The following is a 16,941-nucleotide window of genomic DNA, read 5'->3' as shown; positions in this document are numbered from 1 at the left end:
AAAAAGACATTGATATAGAAAGAAAGGGAAGTGACGAGTGATGACAGCTGACCACGTTCCATAGTTTCATCTATCGCCTTTGGAATGTATATAGTGTTCCGAAATGAAAATTAAATTACCACTTGAACTATCACCAAAATGTAATTTGTTAGGCAAAAAACGTATCACCTCAATCAACGGTTAATTGCAATTTATCAACTATGAGTATTTCAATAAAAAATGAAGTACAATGTACAAAATGTGTTTTGGGCATGGAACTTGTACCAAAATGTAATTTACCATGCAAATTGATGGATCATGGACTTGGATAAGAGCATGGCTAGTTAGTAGAAAGTGAAGAAAATCTTTGAGTATATGTGCTTAATTTTCTTGAGATGCAAGAAATATGGCCTCTGTAGAACGTCTAGAATTGAGCAGCTTGCAGGTCATGGGTGCGTTTGGAGAATTCGTTGGTTTGGTTCCTACAGTATCACTTACTTTTCTTGAGAACCTCCTCTTTTGGTTCCCCCAGTATTTCAATACAACCGTCATTAACTTCCAGATAACCTTGTGTTCAGACAGAGACATACATGCACAAAAGATGTAGATCACAAGAGCGATCGAAGATGTGCCTCCCGTGAACAAAAATAACACCCAAAAGTAACTAGGACTAAGACTAAGACTACGAGGTTCATCATCTGGTTCCATGTCTATGCACTTCTGGGATGCAAGGATGGCATTTTCCAACTCTCGGAGCTTACCACTTTCAGATACCTTCAGCATTGCTTGCGTTACGCTAGGAAGCAATTTCAACCAAGTTGGAAATGCCTGTCGTACAAGTAAGAAGTTTCTTAAATCACATCAAGCATTTTGTTGTAGAAATGTGTACTAGTGCATGCAAATGAAGCTTCTTAATTAGATAGAAAATATTACAAATCCAAATCCTCCGACTTTGTGTGTAGGTCCAGTCATGGTAAAGTTTTTGCGGTATTCTGCAAGAAATATTTTGGCCAAAGCAAGGTCAATAAAAAGGGCTGAAATTTCTTTGCTTCTGACGGCTTGAGTGTATTGATCAGCGGACTACATATTCTTGATGTTGTTGGGATGGAAGTGCAACACATCCTGCAGATAGTTCCGAACATAGGATATTCCAGAACAACCAATCATTGGATTGCTATTTCAAGCTTTGGCAAGGTGAGCAAGTTGGCCAGGTTAGCAGTGTAAGTCCGTGTGATAACGAGTGCCATGAAGAGCCACAAGACCATTGCAATCCGTGACAAATTGCTGCTTAACTTGTTTCCTTTGTTCAAATCAATCAACACAATTTATTGAAAATAGATATTTAATCGACGTTTTGAGATAAGTTTCAAAGTTAAAACTTGTGAAGAGATTCTAGAATGAAGTATATAAGTTTAACATTTAAGGAGAAGAGAGTGCTAAAGGATCCATTGTAGAGACTTGTGGCTCCTATTAAAACCCACATGGCGTTTGTGAAAGGCTTGGTGAATAACCAATGTTTATCTCATGTTCTTGCACGACAACAAACAATCATTACAATCCAGATTCAGTGTAGGGCGCTGTGAATTCTGTATGTTGATATCTCTTGGCTATTACTGCTATACTGCCAACTGCGGCATCAAAGTTCTGCACCATTAATAATTGAAAAAAAAAAAAAAAAAAAAAAACTGTGATTAGTATCAGACTCTCAGTTTGAAAAATCTATAATTTTTGTAACGGATGGCAAATCAAATGGTAATTCCTCTAAGGTGGCATGAAAGAGTTCAATTGCAAGTCCTTTATAAGAGAAAGAGATTGTTTCCAAAGTGATCTTGTTCCACTTCCACGTTCACATAGTTTCTGAATATTGATCTTGTTGGCACGCCAATTCTAAGTGGATAGGCACTTGTCGGTGGACTCCTTCCTACTGGCGTTTTTCGAGCGTCTCCTGGCCAATAGACTATACCCGCCGAATCTTTCATTGAAGAGCTAAGTGTAGCACTTTCACCGATAGTCTATGAGAAACAAAGTTCCATGTAGCTCTCTCCTATCACATTGATGATCTGAAATGTATGTACTGGAGCTATTGTTTGGTTAGCAAACTGAACCTTTCCACTCAAGCCATGAAAATCACTTTTCAAAATGTTTGACAAAATTTGTTGGCTTCCCATATTTTCCTTCCTCATTGCTTGAGCTGCCGCCCATGTTGCATCATAAGCATGCACTGCAAAAGTGCTCAGTTCATGGTTACTCTCTTCAGGATGCTCTGAGCTAAACCGCACATAAAATTAATTATAAAAAGATCGAATATGGGACTCATTTTTGTGAACGTAACGTTTGACTCCAATAATTCCTTGCATTAAGGAGATGGTAGTGGCATTGAAAGAATGGACAAGGCTTGTAAAGGGATTGTAGACATCGAAATTTCAGTAAAACAAATGTTCACCAATGCATTAAAGTTTTGACGTGTCAAGACATACATGGCATACGCCACGTGTTGTACAAATTGTACACATGGCGTGTGACTCAACAAAATAGGAAGAAAAACCCTTGAAGGATTAAACAAGTTTTTCTTCTCATTTTGGGCAATGACAAGGCAAGTACATTTCAATCCATTGAGGATCAAAACAAGTTTTTCTTCTCATGTTGGGTAATGACAAGGTAAGCACACTTCAATCCATTACGGATCAAAGAAAGTTTTTCTCATTTGGGCAATGACAAAGCATACACATTTCAAGTTTAAAATGGTATTAAGTGGGAAATTAGGCCATAAGTTACACCACTTCAATTTCAATATTGCATTAAGTGGGAAATTAGGCCATAAGTTACACCACTTCAATTTCAATATTGCATTAAGTGGGAAAATTAGGCAATGGTGCTTGGAAAGGAAAAAAATATTTTGTGGTGGTGATTCATTCTCAAAGCCTATAAATAGGCTTCTCCATCAAGGTATCAAACATCAACCAATTCACAAATACATTTCTCTACTCCCAAATTGGAAGAGAATTCCCCAAATCCTTGAAGCTTTGAAACTCCAAAGCTTCCAACCATCCAAATTCCCAAGAAAAGCCAACACACACCAAAACCAATTCACAAATACATTTCTCTACACACCAAAACCTTGAAGCCTTAAAGTTCTAAAGCTCTCAAGAAAATCCCGAAGGATCAAGAAAGCACTCTTCGTTTCTTCGTCAAATCCTCCTTCAAGATCAAGCCCCAACGGCCCTTGAAGAACTTCCACCAACTCAAGATCAAGCCCCGACGGCCCTTGAAGAAAGTGTTCATTGTTCATCAACTGTTCATCCTAAGATCAAGCCCCAACGGCCCTTTGGATCAACAACCTCAACAAATCCACACATCCAATCGTTCTTCAAGATCAAGCCCAAAAGCCCTTGAAGAAATCCACACAACCATTATTCAAGATCAAGCCCCGACGGCCCTTGAAGAAAGTGTTCATCGTTCATCCTAAGATCAAGCCCCAACGGCCCCTTGGATCAACAGCACAAACAAATCCACACATCCAATCGTTCTTCAAGACTAAGCCCAAAAGCCCTTGAAGATCCGCTCATCCATCAACCTTCAAGATCAAGCCCAAAAGCCCTTGAAGAAATCCACACAACCATTATTCAAGATCAAGCCCCGACGGCCCTTGAAGAAAGTGTTCATCGTTCATCCTAAGATCAAGCCCCAACGGCCCCTTGGATCAACAGCACAAACAAATCCACACATCCAATCGTTCTTCAAGACTAAGCCCAAAAGCCCTTGAAGATCTGCTCATCTATCAACCTTCAAGATCAAGCCCAAAAGCCCCTTGAAGAAATACATACACCCATTCTTCAAGATCAAGCCCAACGCCCCTTGAAGATCCGTTCATCAACTGTTCATCCTTAGATCAAGCCCCGACGGCCCTTGGGATCAACAACTCATCCACAAACCTACAGCCTACGAAGATAGAATCAGAGGACCAAATTAGAGAGAGATCGTAACCCTAAAATCATAAACACAAAAATATTATTTTGTACACGTTATTCTGGTTTCTTGTTTCAAGGAATCTTTCGTGTTCACAAATTTGGCACGCCCAGTGGGACAATCTCTACCTCTCATCTCTGTCTCCGTTCAAGATATTCAAGCACAGTCCATGGCTTCAAACAAAGAACAAGTCATGACTATCGGCACTACCTCCATTGAAAAACAGCTGGTTCAGATGAAGGAAACAATTGCAAGGCTGCTAAAGACTGCAGAGGAGAAAAACTTGCAAACCGCCGGACTCATCAACCGTCTGGAGGCGCAACATGGCGTCAAAGTGAAACCAAGCTCTCTTCCAACTAAGAAGACCGAAGAAGGCTTTAACCCAAATGCCTACGAACTCATGTCAAAGGCTAGGCATGACTTTGCTTCCTCTTCAAATCTTGGAAAGAAGGTTTCAAACACTGTCAACGACAAAGATCGTTACCTCACCAAAACTCAAAAGAAGTTGAAGGAGCATGGTTACGGAGTTGACAACAACCAAAGCACACCTCCAAAATCAATGGCATCAAGCAAGGGACAAGCCGTTCTTGCAACCACCAAGGGAAGAAGCATAAGCACTTCCGCCGCAAATGGAGCATCCATTGGTGCCACAACCACTTCTCAACATGCCGCTGCAAAGTTGGTACTGCTAAGCAAGCAAGAGCAGCATCAAAGGCGCGAGTCGGTCATCCACCTGACCTTGATGGGGGCACCAAAGCATGCTATTGAGGCACACAAGATGACACCCCAAAATGGCCAATGGGGTTCTTCATCAGCACTATGGATGTCTGAAGGAAAGTCATGTCTATTGGTTGCACAAGTCATGACCATCGGCGTCACCTCTGTTGAAGAACAACTGGCTCAAATGAGCGAAGCAATTGCAAAGCTTACACAGACTGTGGAAGAGAAGGACTTGCAGATTGCCGCACTTGTCAACCAACTAGATGCGCTGCCCGACGTGAAAGTCGACCCAAATGTTGGCCTATTAAAGAAAGAAGTCGACGAAGAAGAGGAGCCTCCAGTGGAGAAAGTCGAAGAGAAGCTGAAGCTAGACCAAGCAACGGCGTTCATGGAATCTCTCTCTATCCAGCAGCTACAGGAGATGATCGCAAGCACTGTCAAGACACAGTACGAAGGAAGCTCGCATGACTCCGTACTGTACTCAAAGCCTTACTCCAAGAAGATTGATGCTTTGAAGATGCCAAGGGGTTAGCAGCCCCCAAAATTCATGCAGTTCGATGGAAAAGGCAACCCGAAGCAACATGTCGCCCATTTCATTGAAACTTGCAACAATGCTGGGACAGAGGAAGACTACCTTGTCAAACAGTTCGTACGTTCGCTGAAAAGTAACGCTTTTGACTGGTACACCGACCTCGAACCCGAGTCTATCAACAGTTGGGACCAGCTAGAAAGGGAATTCCTCAACCGTTTCTACAGCACTCGTCGTACTGTAAGCATGCTAGAGCTGACCAGTACGAAACAGTGGAGAGATGAACCTGTCATCAACTACATAAATAGATGGCGCTCCTTAAGTCTGGATTGTAAAGATCGGCTTTCTGAAATCTCTGCCATTGAGATGTGCGTTCAAGGCATGCAGTGGGGACTACACTACATCCTTCAAGGCATTAAACCACGAACATTTGAGGAGTTAGCCACCCGCGCCCATGATATGGAGTTAAGCATCACCCATCATGAGAAGAAAGAACAGATCGCCGACTACAAGAATGACAAAGTTTTGGGGCCCAAGGTGGATAAGGCTGCGTGGAAACCCACCAAGGAAGCAATGACGGTCAACACAACTCCAGTCAAAACCCATACACGAGGCAAGGCGATTCAAACCGAAGCTTTTCGTGATCAAGAGATACGTAGACGCACTTTGAAGGAGCTTGAGGAGAAGACATATCCATTCCCCGACTCTGACGTGGTTGCCATGTTGAAAGACTTGCTTGACAAAAAGGTGATCGACCTACCTGAGTGCAAACGGCCGGAAGAGATGAACCGTACTGACAGTCCAAGGTACTGTAAATTCCACCGCTTCATTGGTCATCCGACGGAAAAGTGCTTTGTGCTAAAAGATCTCATCATGAAGTTGGCTCAGAAAGGGATCATCGAGCTAGATCTTAATGATGTGGTGAAGTCAAACTATACCACCGTCACTTCTGGCTCTTTGAACTCAAAATCTTCACCTCAACCACTGGGGGCATGCTCCAAAACCATGTCAGTCACGTCAAGTGAAGTTGAAGGATGGACTTATGTCACTCCAAAGAAAATGCACAAGAAACATAGGTCTCCTCCACAAGTTCACCAATCGGAAAGGGGGCAAAGCAGCTACCGTCAACCTTCAAAGCTACATGAAAGTGTTGAAGATGAGGAAGTTATGACACAAAGATCGTCCGTTGCCATCACAATGCGCGATTTCTTCCCCAAAGACTTCTTCAATCACTCAGTCAAGACTCCTTGCTATGAAGATTGCAAGGAATGCCTCTCTAAGATCGTTTGACAAATTCAACCAACGCTCCTCGTTCGCACGAGCCTAAAAGGCGACAACCAACGCTCCTGGTCCGCATGAGCATAAAAGGCAACAACCAAAGCTCCTCGTTCGCACGAGCCTAAAAGGCGACAACCAAAAGCTCCTTGTCTGCACGAGTTGAAACTGCAAACGACACCACAAGCTCCTCGTTCGCACGAGCCTAAAAGGTGACACCAAACGCTCCTTGCCTGCACGAGCTAAAACTGCAAACGGCACCAAAACGCTCATTGCCTGCACGAGCTGAAACTGCAAACGGCACCAAACGCTCCTGGCCCGCAAGAGCATAAACTGTGTACGGCAAAATCATCAAAAAAAAAAAAAAAAAAAAATCATCACTCATTTGAACTACGTCATGACTTGATCCCTCCTCAACCAAGGGTACGTAGGCAACTTGAAACTTCAAAACTTCAAGTACAGTCACATCATCAAAATAAAAAAAAAGAAAAAAAAAAGAAAAGGGAAATAACACATCTTGGTGATGTATATGTTTTATCTGTATTTAGCACAATACACTGAATAAAATAAAACATGTTCATTGATCTCCGAGAAATTACAAGTGCGTACAAAAAAAAAAGAAAAAAAGATGGAGCTTTCATAAAGGTTGTTCACGTGAAGCCCCACTACTTGGGAAAACTACAGAAGCGGGAGGCATCAAAGAAGAGGCCTCAATACTTGGTGGAACGCTAGATGAGCCAGGAAAAAGGTGTCTCTGGAAGAAAGCAGCAAGCCTTTGACGGTCACTTTGACGGTCACTTTGAATTCGACCACTGGATTCTTGCAGCTCATCAAGCTTCCTCTTCATGCCCGTCGAATAGTTATTTGCAAGCACATGCAAACTTCTATTCTCGTGCTTAAGCTGTTTGATCTCTTGCTTAAGAGTTTCCACCTCCGCCATCAATGATTCCACTTGGCGGGATCGAGCAAGTAGGCGTTGGCCCATGTTGGACACAGAGCCTGCGCACTGAACACTGAGAGTTAGGGACTCTTGAACGGCCAACTCATCGGACCGTTCTGAAAGCAGCCTACTATCTTTTGGAGTGAGGAAGTTCCTAGCTACTATCGTAGCTGTTGTTGCGTCCTTCATCACAGAATCTTCACCTGTCAAAGGGCCATTAGAAGATAAGAAAGAAGGGCACCATACATTTACCTGACGCGGCGCACTCGGATCACTGCTGAGACTCAAATCTAAGCAAATGTTAGACGGGTTAGCCATTGTCAAAAGGTTAAAAGAGAAAGGTGGATGGAGTAAAATCAGAAAGGGCCGAAGACGATTTTCACAAACGGGCGATCTTCAAAGTGTGCATGTTGGAGGTAATCGATACCTCTATAAAAAGCCAAGGCGACACGACCACCGATTCAAAAAATCGGATTTTCCTGCGTGAAGTTCGGCGACGCTTTCGCGGCTTTTCAGATAACGCGTTCAACTTTGTCAAAAGATCTCTGACAAAGTTGAAAACACGTGAAGGTTATCATCCCAACTACGCGCCTTTGCCAACAAGCGTGGTGACAGAGCCGCACCCGTGACTACTTTTTCGAAGAGGCGCTCGCTCAGAAATCGAAGAGACGCTTGTTAAAAAATCGAAGAGACGTTTGTCGACAAGGGTAAAAGAACATAACCACCACTTGCTATTGGGAAATCCCTATATATGTCGACCTTCATCTTTTATGGCAAGGCAGACCTGAAAAAAAAAAAAATGCCCAACTCTTCCTCACCTCTGAGGGCGCACTCCCAGCAAAGCCTTTCGAAATACTCAATTTTTTCTTCTTCCCCAAAGAAGATACCAGGTGCCTGGAGTACAGATGACCCAGGAGGAAACGGTAGATTGAAGTATGTGGAGACAAGCACAACAAATACATGTGCTGATCCATTCGCCGCTTCTTCAAAAGCAAAGGTATCTCATATCATCAAGGGCGAAAGCAAAGGTATCTCATATCATGCTTTTTCCCTGTCTTTTCCTTTGCCCTTGTTCTCACCTGCCAAGACAAGGACAGAGAAAGCAATATGTTGGAACCTCCACTCAAACTTGCGCTGCCACCAAGAAGTGAGGGTCCATTCAAATGCAAGGTTTGCATTCAACTCCTGCATCAGAGGACAAATACTACAAGAGAAGATGCTAAACCTGCATAAGGAAATACCACTTCTGCAAATGGAGCAAGTAAGGCAAGTGAAAATGATACATCGAAGCATGTGGAGACAAGCAACAACTGCATATGCTGAGCTATCCTCTAACCCTCTTCAATACGAATTGGAGAGATTGAACAAAGAAACAGAAAAAAAGGAGTAAAGCTCAGACCTTCGGGGGAGACCAAAAGAATTTGCTGCCCAGTTCAAGAGTAACACAAAGGAAAATCAACGATTGGAGGAAACCAGAAAATCTTCCAGTCGAACTCAAGATCAAGCCTCGATGGCCCTTGAAGAAATTTCCTGCTGCCCAGTTCAAGAGTAGCACAAAGGAAAATCAACGATTGGAGGAAACCAGAAAATCTTCCAGTCGAACTCAAGATCAAGCCTCGATGGCCCTTGAAGAAATTTCATGCTGCCCAGTTCAAGAGTAGCACAAAGGAAAATCAACGATTGGAGGAAACCAGAAAATCTTCCAGTCGAACTCAAGATCAAGCCTCGATGGCCCTTGAAGAAATTTCATGCTGCCCAGTTCAAGAGTAGCACAAAGGAAAATCAACGATTGGAGGAAACCAGAAAATCTTCCAGTCGAACTCAAGATCAAGCCTCGATGGCCCTTGAAGAAATTTCCAGCCTAGTTCAAGACTAAGCCTGTGGAAAATCAACGATTGGAGGAAACCAGAAAATCTTCCAGTCGAACTCAAGATCAAGCCTCAATGGCCCTTGAAGAAATTTCCAGCCTAATTCAAGATCAAGCCTCGACGGCCCTTGGGTTAACATCTACATTAAGGGACTTCAAAACGCATCTTCTACACGTGACAAGCACATGTCTACGACGCGCCTTGAAGTGGGGGCATTTGTAGACATCGAAATTTCAGTAAAACAAATGTTCACCAATGCATTAAAGTTTTGACGTGTCAAGGCATACATGGCATACGCCACGTGTTGTACAAATTGTACACATGGCGTGTGACTCAACAAAATAGGAAGAAAAACCCTTGAAGGATTAAACAAGTTTTTCTTCTCATTTTGGGCAATGACAAGGCAAGTACATTTCAATCCATTGAGGATCAAAACAAGTTTTTCTTCTCATGTTGGGCAATGACAAGGTAAGCACACTTCAATCCATTACGGATCAAAGAAAGTTTTTCTCATTTGGGCAATGACAAAGCATACACATTTCAAGTTTAAAATGGTATTAAGTGGGAAATTAGGCCATAAGTTACACCACTTCAATTTCAATATTGCATTAAGTGGGAAATTAGGCCATAAGTTACACCACTTCAATTTCAATATTGCATTAAGTGGGAAAATTAGGCAATGGTGCTTGGAAAGGAAAAAAATATTTTGTGGTGGTGATTCATTCTCAAAGCCTATAAATAGGCTTCTCCATCAAGGTATCAAGCATCAACCAATTCACAAATACATTTCTCTACTCCCAAATTGGAAGAGAATTCCCCAAATCCTTGAAGCTTTGAAACTCCAAAGCTTCCAACCATCCAAATTCCCAAGAAAAGCCAACACACACCAAAACCAATTCACAAATACATTTCTCTACACACCAAAACCTTGAAGCCTTAAAGTTCTAAAGCTCTCAAGAAAATCCCGAAGGATCAAGAAAGCACTCTTCGTTTCTTCGTCAAATCCTCCTTCAAGATCAAGCCCCAACGGCCCTTGAAGAACTTCCACCAACTCAAGATCAAGCCCCGACGGCCCTTGAAGAAAGTGTTCATTGTTCATCAACTGTTCATCCTAAGATCAAGCCCCAACGGCCCTTTGGATCAACAACCTCAACAAATCCATACATCCAATCGTTCTTCAAGATCAAGCCCAAAAGCCCTTGAAGAAATCCACACAACCATTATTCAAGATCAAGCCCCGACGGCCCTTGAAGAAAGTGTTCATCGTTCATCCTAAGATCAAGCCCCAACGGCCCCTTGGATCAACAGCACAAACAAATCCACACATCCAATCGTTCTTCAAGACTAAGCCCAAAAGCCCTTGAAGATCCGCTCATCCATCAACCTTCAAGATCAAGCCCAAAAGCCCTTGAAGAAATCCACACAACCATTATTCAAGATCAAGCCCCGACGGCCCTTGAAGAAAGTGTTCATCGTTCATCCTAAGATCAAGCCCCAACGGCCCCTTGGATCAACAGCACAAACAAATCCACACATCCAATCGTTCTTCAAGACTAAGCCCAAAAGCCCTTGAAGATCTGCTCATCCATCAACCTTCAAGATCAAGCCCAAAAGCCCCTTGAAGAAATACATACACCCATTCTTCAAGATCAAGCCCAACGCCCCTTGAAGATCCGTTCATCAACTGTTCATCCTTAGATCAAGCCCCGACGGCCCTTTGGATCAACAACTCATCCACAAACCTACAGCCTACGAAGATAGAATCAGAGGACCAAATTAGAGAGAGATCGTAACCCTAAAATCATAAACACAAAAATATTATTTTGTACACGTTATTCTGGTTTCTTGTTTCAAGGAATCTTTCGTGTTCACAGGGATATCGGTGGCGATCCAGACAATCCTTTTTCATCAGTTTCATTCTTTTTGCCCTCTCAAATAGCTGCACCGCCACTGCTAAAGACAGGTGGACAACAAACACCCTACATTGGCTGCTCTTCAGCCTATCGAGCTGATGAGACAATGAAGAAGAAGCAAAAGGCGCGAGAGCTACATAATAGACAATTTCTGCGCCTACATGTTTAAGAGCCTTGGATAGATGACTTGTAACTACAAAGGCTGAAAAATCTGTGTTTTCATAGATTACGGTGACTTGATTCCACTCCCAAAATTGAATCATAGCTGCTACAGCTTCGATCTGCTTTAACTGATTTGGTGAAGCTTGAACTAGAAAGCTCCACTGCTCAGTTGCCCACTTTGGAGTTGCATCAGCTAAAGAAATAATTGGAACATGACTCTGAGAGCAACTCCAGCCCATGCCCAATGGACTGGCACCAAGTGAAGAAAATGGCCCGGCACCAAGTGAATCAGCTCCAGCCCGCAAAACAGGCTGTCACCCAGCCCGTGCCAGTCAAGAGCCCAGTCCAAAATGGACAGACCCAGAGGCCGGTCCATTTCTCTGGCGCGTGCACAACACGCGCTCCTGGCGCGAGTAGCCGACATCATCTGCAGGCGGTGGGGCCCGCGTGCAGGGTCAAGTTGAGTCCGTCTGTCAAAGGGCTACGTGGCCCTCCTCAGAGCCGTTGGATTTCCAACGGCTAGTTTTTGTAGGCCGTTGGATTTCCAACGGTAAAAAAATTTAAATTTAAATTTTAAATTGGACCGTCCGATCACAGATCAACGGTCCACGTGTTTTTCACCAAAAATTAAAAAAAAAAAAAAAAAAAAAGGCCCAACGGTCAGAAATTTGACCGTTGGCCACGTGGCAGCGTGTTGGCTGTTGGATTTGATTATTTTTCAAATCCAACGGTCCAGATTAATTACAACATTAAAATTTATTAAAAATTGTCAAAATTTTTTTAAAAAATACAGAAAAATTTTAAAAAATTAATTTTTTTTTTTTTCTATAAATACCTAACCCTCATCTTCCACCTTACACCACATTTCAATATTTTCTACACTTCTACACTTTCTACATTTGAATATTTTGTACACTTTGAGAGAAAAAAATGATTTCGTGGAAGCTCAGTGAAGATGTTACGTTGTGTGAATGTTGGGTTCGCACTACTCATGACCCGATTACGGGTAATGAGATGGATAAGCGAGAAATGTGGAGTAAAATTACGAAATCGTTTTGCGATGTACATGGAAAAGATGTACATGGAAAAGATGCCAGATCTAGTCAAGGTCTTCAAGGTCGTTGGAAAAAACTCAACGCATCCTTTACTTGTTGGAAAAACGCCCTCTCTCATGCTTCTGGTAATCTGCGTAGTGGGACAAGTTTAGCGGACGAGATAACAATATTTTTATTTATTTATATGCATTCCACCCACATCAATATTTTAATTTATTTAATTTCTTATGTAATTTTTATGTAATATGCATTCCACGCCCATCAATATTTTATGTAATTTCTATGTAATTTCTTATGTAATTTATATGCATTCCACGTCCATCAATATTTTAATTTATTTATTTGTGTTACACCCGTATTTTTTAATACTATCTTATCCCACATTTTTATAGACACTACAAGCACAAGCATTGTACAATGCAAAGAACCATAACAAATCATTCAACAAATGGGAATGTTGGCAAATTGTCAAAGATTGCCCTAGATACAATATTGTGGCAATCGGTCCAGAAGTTGTCATGCACGGTATGGGTCTACACAGTTCGCCAGAAGCAGACACAGCTGAACAAGAAGCCAACACATTTGAAGACACGGAAGGGACGCCTGAACTAGTGCTAGAGACCCAACCGACTAGTCAGTCCCTCAGGCCTCAAGGTAAAAAGGCATCAAAGAAAAAAGGTAGTTCTTCCAAAAATGACTACAGTAAATATATGGAGGAACTTACTCGTCAAGGTGGACTGAACATGGCATGGGAAAAGGAGCGAGATGAGGAAAAAGCTACTGCTATGGCAGCAATAATAGCAGCTACTGAGGCTCGTGATGCAGCGGCTGAGAGACAAAGAGAAATAGTTAATCGAGAGAACGAGATGATTAGAGAAGCACTTCATCGAGAGAATGAGATGCTTAGAGAAGAAAGGATGGCTCAAACAGATCGTGACACTATGAACAAGTCTCTAGTAGGACTGTCATTTTTGGACATCAGAAAAAAGAGATGTCGTGCGAAGGAGGCGTGCAAGAGATGTTGAAACAAGTCAAGGGGGTTCCAGCTACAGAAATCCTAGCAACCAAGATCCTAGCACCACATATCCTAACTCCACAGACTTTGTATAATTTCGCATTTATTTGTACTACTTTACTTAATTTCTAATTTCGTATTTATTTTTAGAACTTTATTTAATTTCTTATGTAATTTCTTATTTACTTTTAGAACTTTATTTAATTTCTTATGTAATTTCTTATTTACTTTTAGAACTTTATTTAATTTCTTATGTAATTTCGTATTTATTTTTAGTAGTTTATTTAATTTCTTATGTAATTTCTTATTTACTTTTAGAACTTTATTTAATTTCTTATTTATTTTTAGAACTTTATTTAATTTCTTATGTAATTTCTTATTTACTTTTAGAACTTTATTTAATTTCTTATGTAATTTTTGTACTTTATTTAAATATTTGAATAAGATTACATAAACTCACCAAATAAACATTAAAAAAAAAACACCAAATAAAATTACATAACCTCACCATTTAAACTTAAAAAAAAAACAAACACACTAAATGAGATTACTTAAAAAACAATACACTTTATTCTTCAACCACAAGCCTTATTTTAATTATCTTCGCCTTCGTGCAATCTCCACTGATGGTCAATCAAGTCATTCTGGCAGGCTATGTGCCAGTATGGCTCTTGCAATGAAGTGTATCGTTGAACGATCAATTCATTGTAACGTTCATCCCGTTCCAACGGCTCGTGTTGCACGGGATCTTCGGTCCGGTCATGAGCATAGTAGATTTGTGTTCTTGAGTTGTTCATCGGATCCGACTCGTATTCATCGACGGCATCATAATCATACTCATCTTTAACAATCATGTTGTGGAGAATAATACACGTCATCATGATGGATCGAAGAGCCTCGACATCAAACATTCTAGCTGCAGCCCTGACAATGGCCCAACGAGCTTGCAGGATACCAAAACAACGCTCGACATCCTTCCTACACCCTTCTTGACACTTTGCGAAGTGTTTCTTTTTTTTTCACTCTTCGGGTGTGGCACTGTTTTGACAAATGTTGACCACCTTGGGTAAATACCATCTGCAAGGTAGTATGGTCCTTCGTATTTATTACCATTAACCCAATATGTGCATCTCGGCCCACGCCCTTGTAGCAGTTCGTCAAACACTGGAGATTGGGCAAGGACATTTATTTGATGCTTTTGGCTCCTTTTCTGTCGCCATAAGCTCCTTGCCATGCACTTGGACAGTTTTTCCATGTCCAGTGCATGCAGTCGATGCTTCCAATCATGCCAGGGAAGCCTCGCATCTCATCCTTCCTCAGAAGCCTTCGCATGTCCCTTGTCGTGGGTTGCCGAAGGTACTCATTGGTGTAGAGGGATTCAATTGCAGAGCAAAACCGCATCAGGGACTCCAGAACTGTTGTTTTTCCCATCCTTGTGATCTCATCCACTTGATCTGCAGATGCTCCATATGCAAGCATTCGCAAGGCAGCCATAATTTTTTGCTCAGGAATAAGACCTAGAACATGAAAAGCATCCTCTTTTTGCACAAAATATGGATCATGGTTGCAAACATCACTCATGATTTTAGCGAACAAACTTCGTTGCATTATAAAACGACGTCTAAAAACATGATCAGGGAAAACGCTGTTGGGAATAAAATAATCTTCCAAGAGATCTTTACCTCGTCTTTCCCTTCTTCTATCGATGTTTGCTGCACGTCCGGGTTTGGCTATCTGACCCATATCTTCCATGATACGGCGGGAATGTGAGGCCCTCCGCCTTCTATGGCGATCATCCTCATCCTCCTCCATTGCGAAGGCCTCATCTCCACCTCCACCTTGGTCAAGATTGACCAATTCTTCCTGTTGTGCCAACAACCTTTTCTGCTGCTCTTGCAATTGTTTATACGCTCTCCTTGAAGAAGACATTGTAAGAACTCAAGATTTGAAAACGATAAAGAAGAATTCTGAGCTAAAAAAAAGGATTGAGTTTAGTGTGAGGATGGATGTAGGGATGTAGGGTTTATATGGACAAAAAAAAAGAAGATGAGGTTCTGGACAATGCCACGTGGCACTACGTGATTGGTTGAAAATCTTAGCGGAAATCTATTAAAAAAATAGTACATTCGGATAATGACACGTGGCGTGACGAGATTGGTTAAAAATCTTATCGAAATCTTGCCTAAATTATTGTAAACAGGAAGTGACACGTGGGTTGTCGGGATTGGTTGGAAATCTTAGCGGAAATCTATTAAAAAAATAGTACGTTCGGATAATGACACGTGGCGTAACGAGATTGGTTAAAAATCCTATCCGAAATTAAAACTATTTTTTTTTTATTTTATAAAAAAATTATTTAATATTTTAAATGGACTGGGTGCCAGCGCATTTTGTAGAGGTGGAGATCGTTTGTGCCAGCGCATTTTTTAGACTGGGTGCCAGCACATTTTTTTTGGGGTGAAGATGCTTTGGCCTATTACTGTTCATTGGGTCTATTACTGTTCAATTAAGTGGATAAATGCGCTGGGTGCTGGCGCAAAGTGGATAGGAGTGGAGTTGCTCTGAGTTCCAATCTCAACGACTAACAACACCTCTTCCCACGTCTGTAGTCCAAGAATTGCTCGCAATTGATCCGTACTGATAAGATCTTTGGCTACAATATGGTCAATGCAATGACATTAGAACTGTATATACAATAATGGTAATAGGAACCATTAAATTCAAAGTTTATCATATACAAAACCGAGTCAAAGTTGAATCTTTACATTTGTTGTTACAGGAGGTATCCTGACTTCGTAACAAATAGTGCATTTGTAAGACTTTTATGTAGGTGGATATGTACGTCATGTAGTCTGACATGTTATATTGAAAAACAAATGCGATATGATTAATTTACGAATTATCTCATAACTTTTAACTTGCATTTTGTTTATAAGCTGATCAAAAGAACTTAATGGTCAACTTTGGCTAGCCCCTAGACTTTTCTTTGCAATACTTATATACCATTGTTGTCCTTACAATCGTTAGGATAATACGCTGTGTAACAAAATTGTGCTGTGTTCCTTTTCAGTTTTAAATTTGCAAGAAAGAAAAACGATGTCCTTACATGAACTTGTCTTTTTTATATGAAGGTTTCATTTGATTGAAATATGTATCATGGGAGAGTGGCATAATATACACACACAAACACAAATTTTTGTTCGAAACACAGCTGCTTATTTAGTAGTGGAGAAAAAACTAGGTATACCTGCTCGAGCTGCCTGTAGAGGCTCCCCTTTTGAGTTTCTGATGTGCAAAAACCAAACTTTGATTGTTGCGTGTGTTAAAGTCATCCCCTGCCATCTGCATGGCTAATCTCTGCTCTTTACCAACTTGAGAACCAGCATCTACGATGGCACGTATGCGGCTATGCCTACGAAAACAGTCCTTTGTTGTGTCACTACTTCCATCAGCTCTCAACTATTGTGTAAATAGTAAAACAAAGGACATGAAGCACAACAAAGAAGGAAACCTGTCCAT

The 16,941-nt window shown here is 41.4% G+C and overlaps 1 pseudogene; it reads right to left on the bottom strand.

Moving 5' to 3' along the window:
* Positions 1-360: 360 nt before the first annotated feature.
* On the bottom strand, positions 361-16,941 carry LOC148697779 (glutamate receptor 2.9-like; annotated as a pseudogene).

This window comes from Pyrus communis, chromosome 3 (genome assembly GCF_041283825.1).
Source record: "Pyrus communis isolate YQ-2024b chromosome 3, ASM4128382v1, whole genome shotgun sequence".
In the NCBI taxonomy this organism is placed as follows: Eukaryota; Viridiplantae; Streptophyta; class Magnoliopsida; order Rosales; family Rosaceae; genus Pyrus; species Pyrus communis.
The sequence above is the reverse complement of the archived record's forward strand: the minus strand, read 5'-3'. Positions and strand labels throughout refer to the sequence as shown.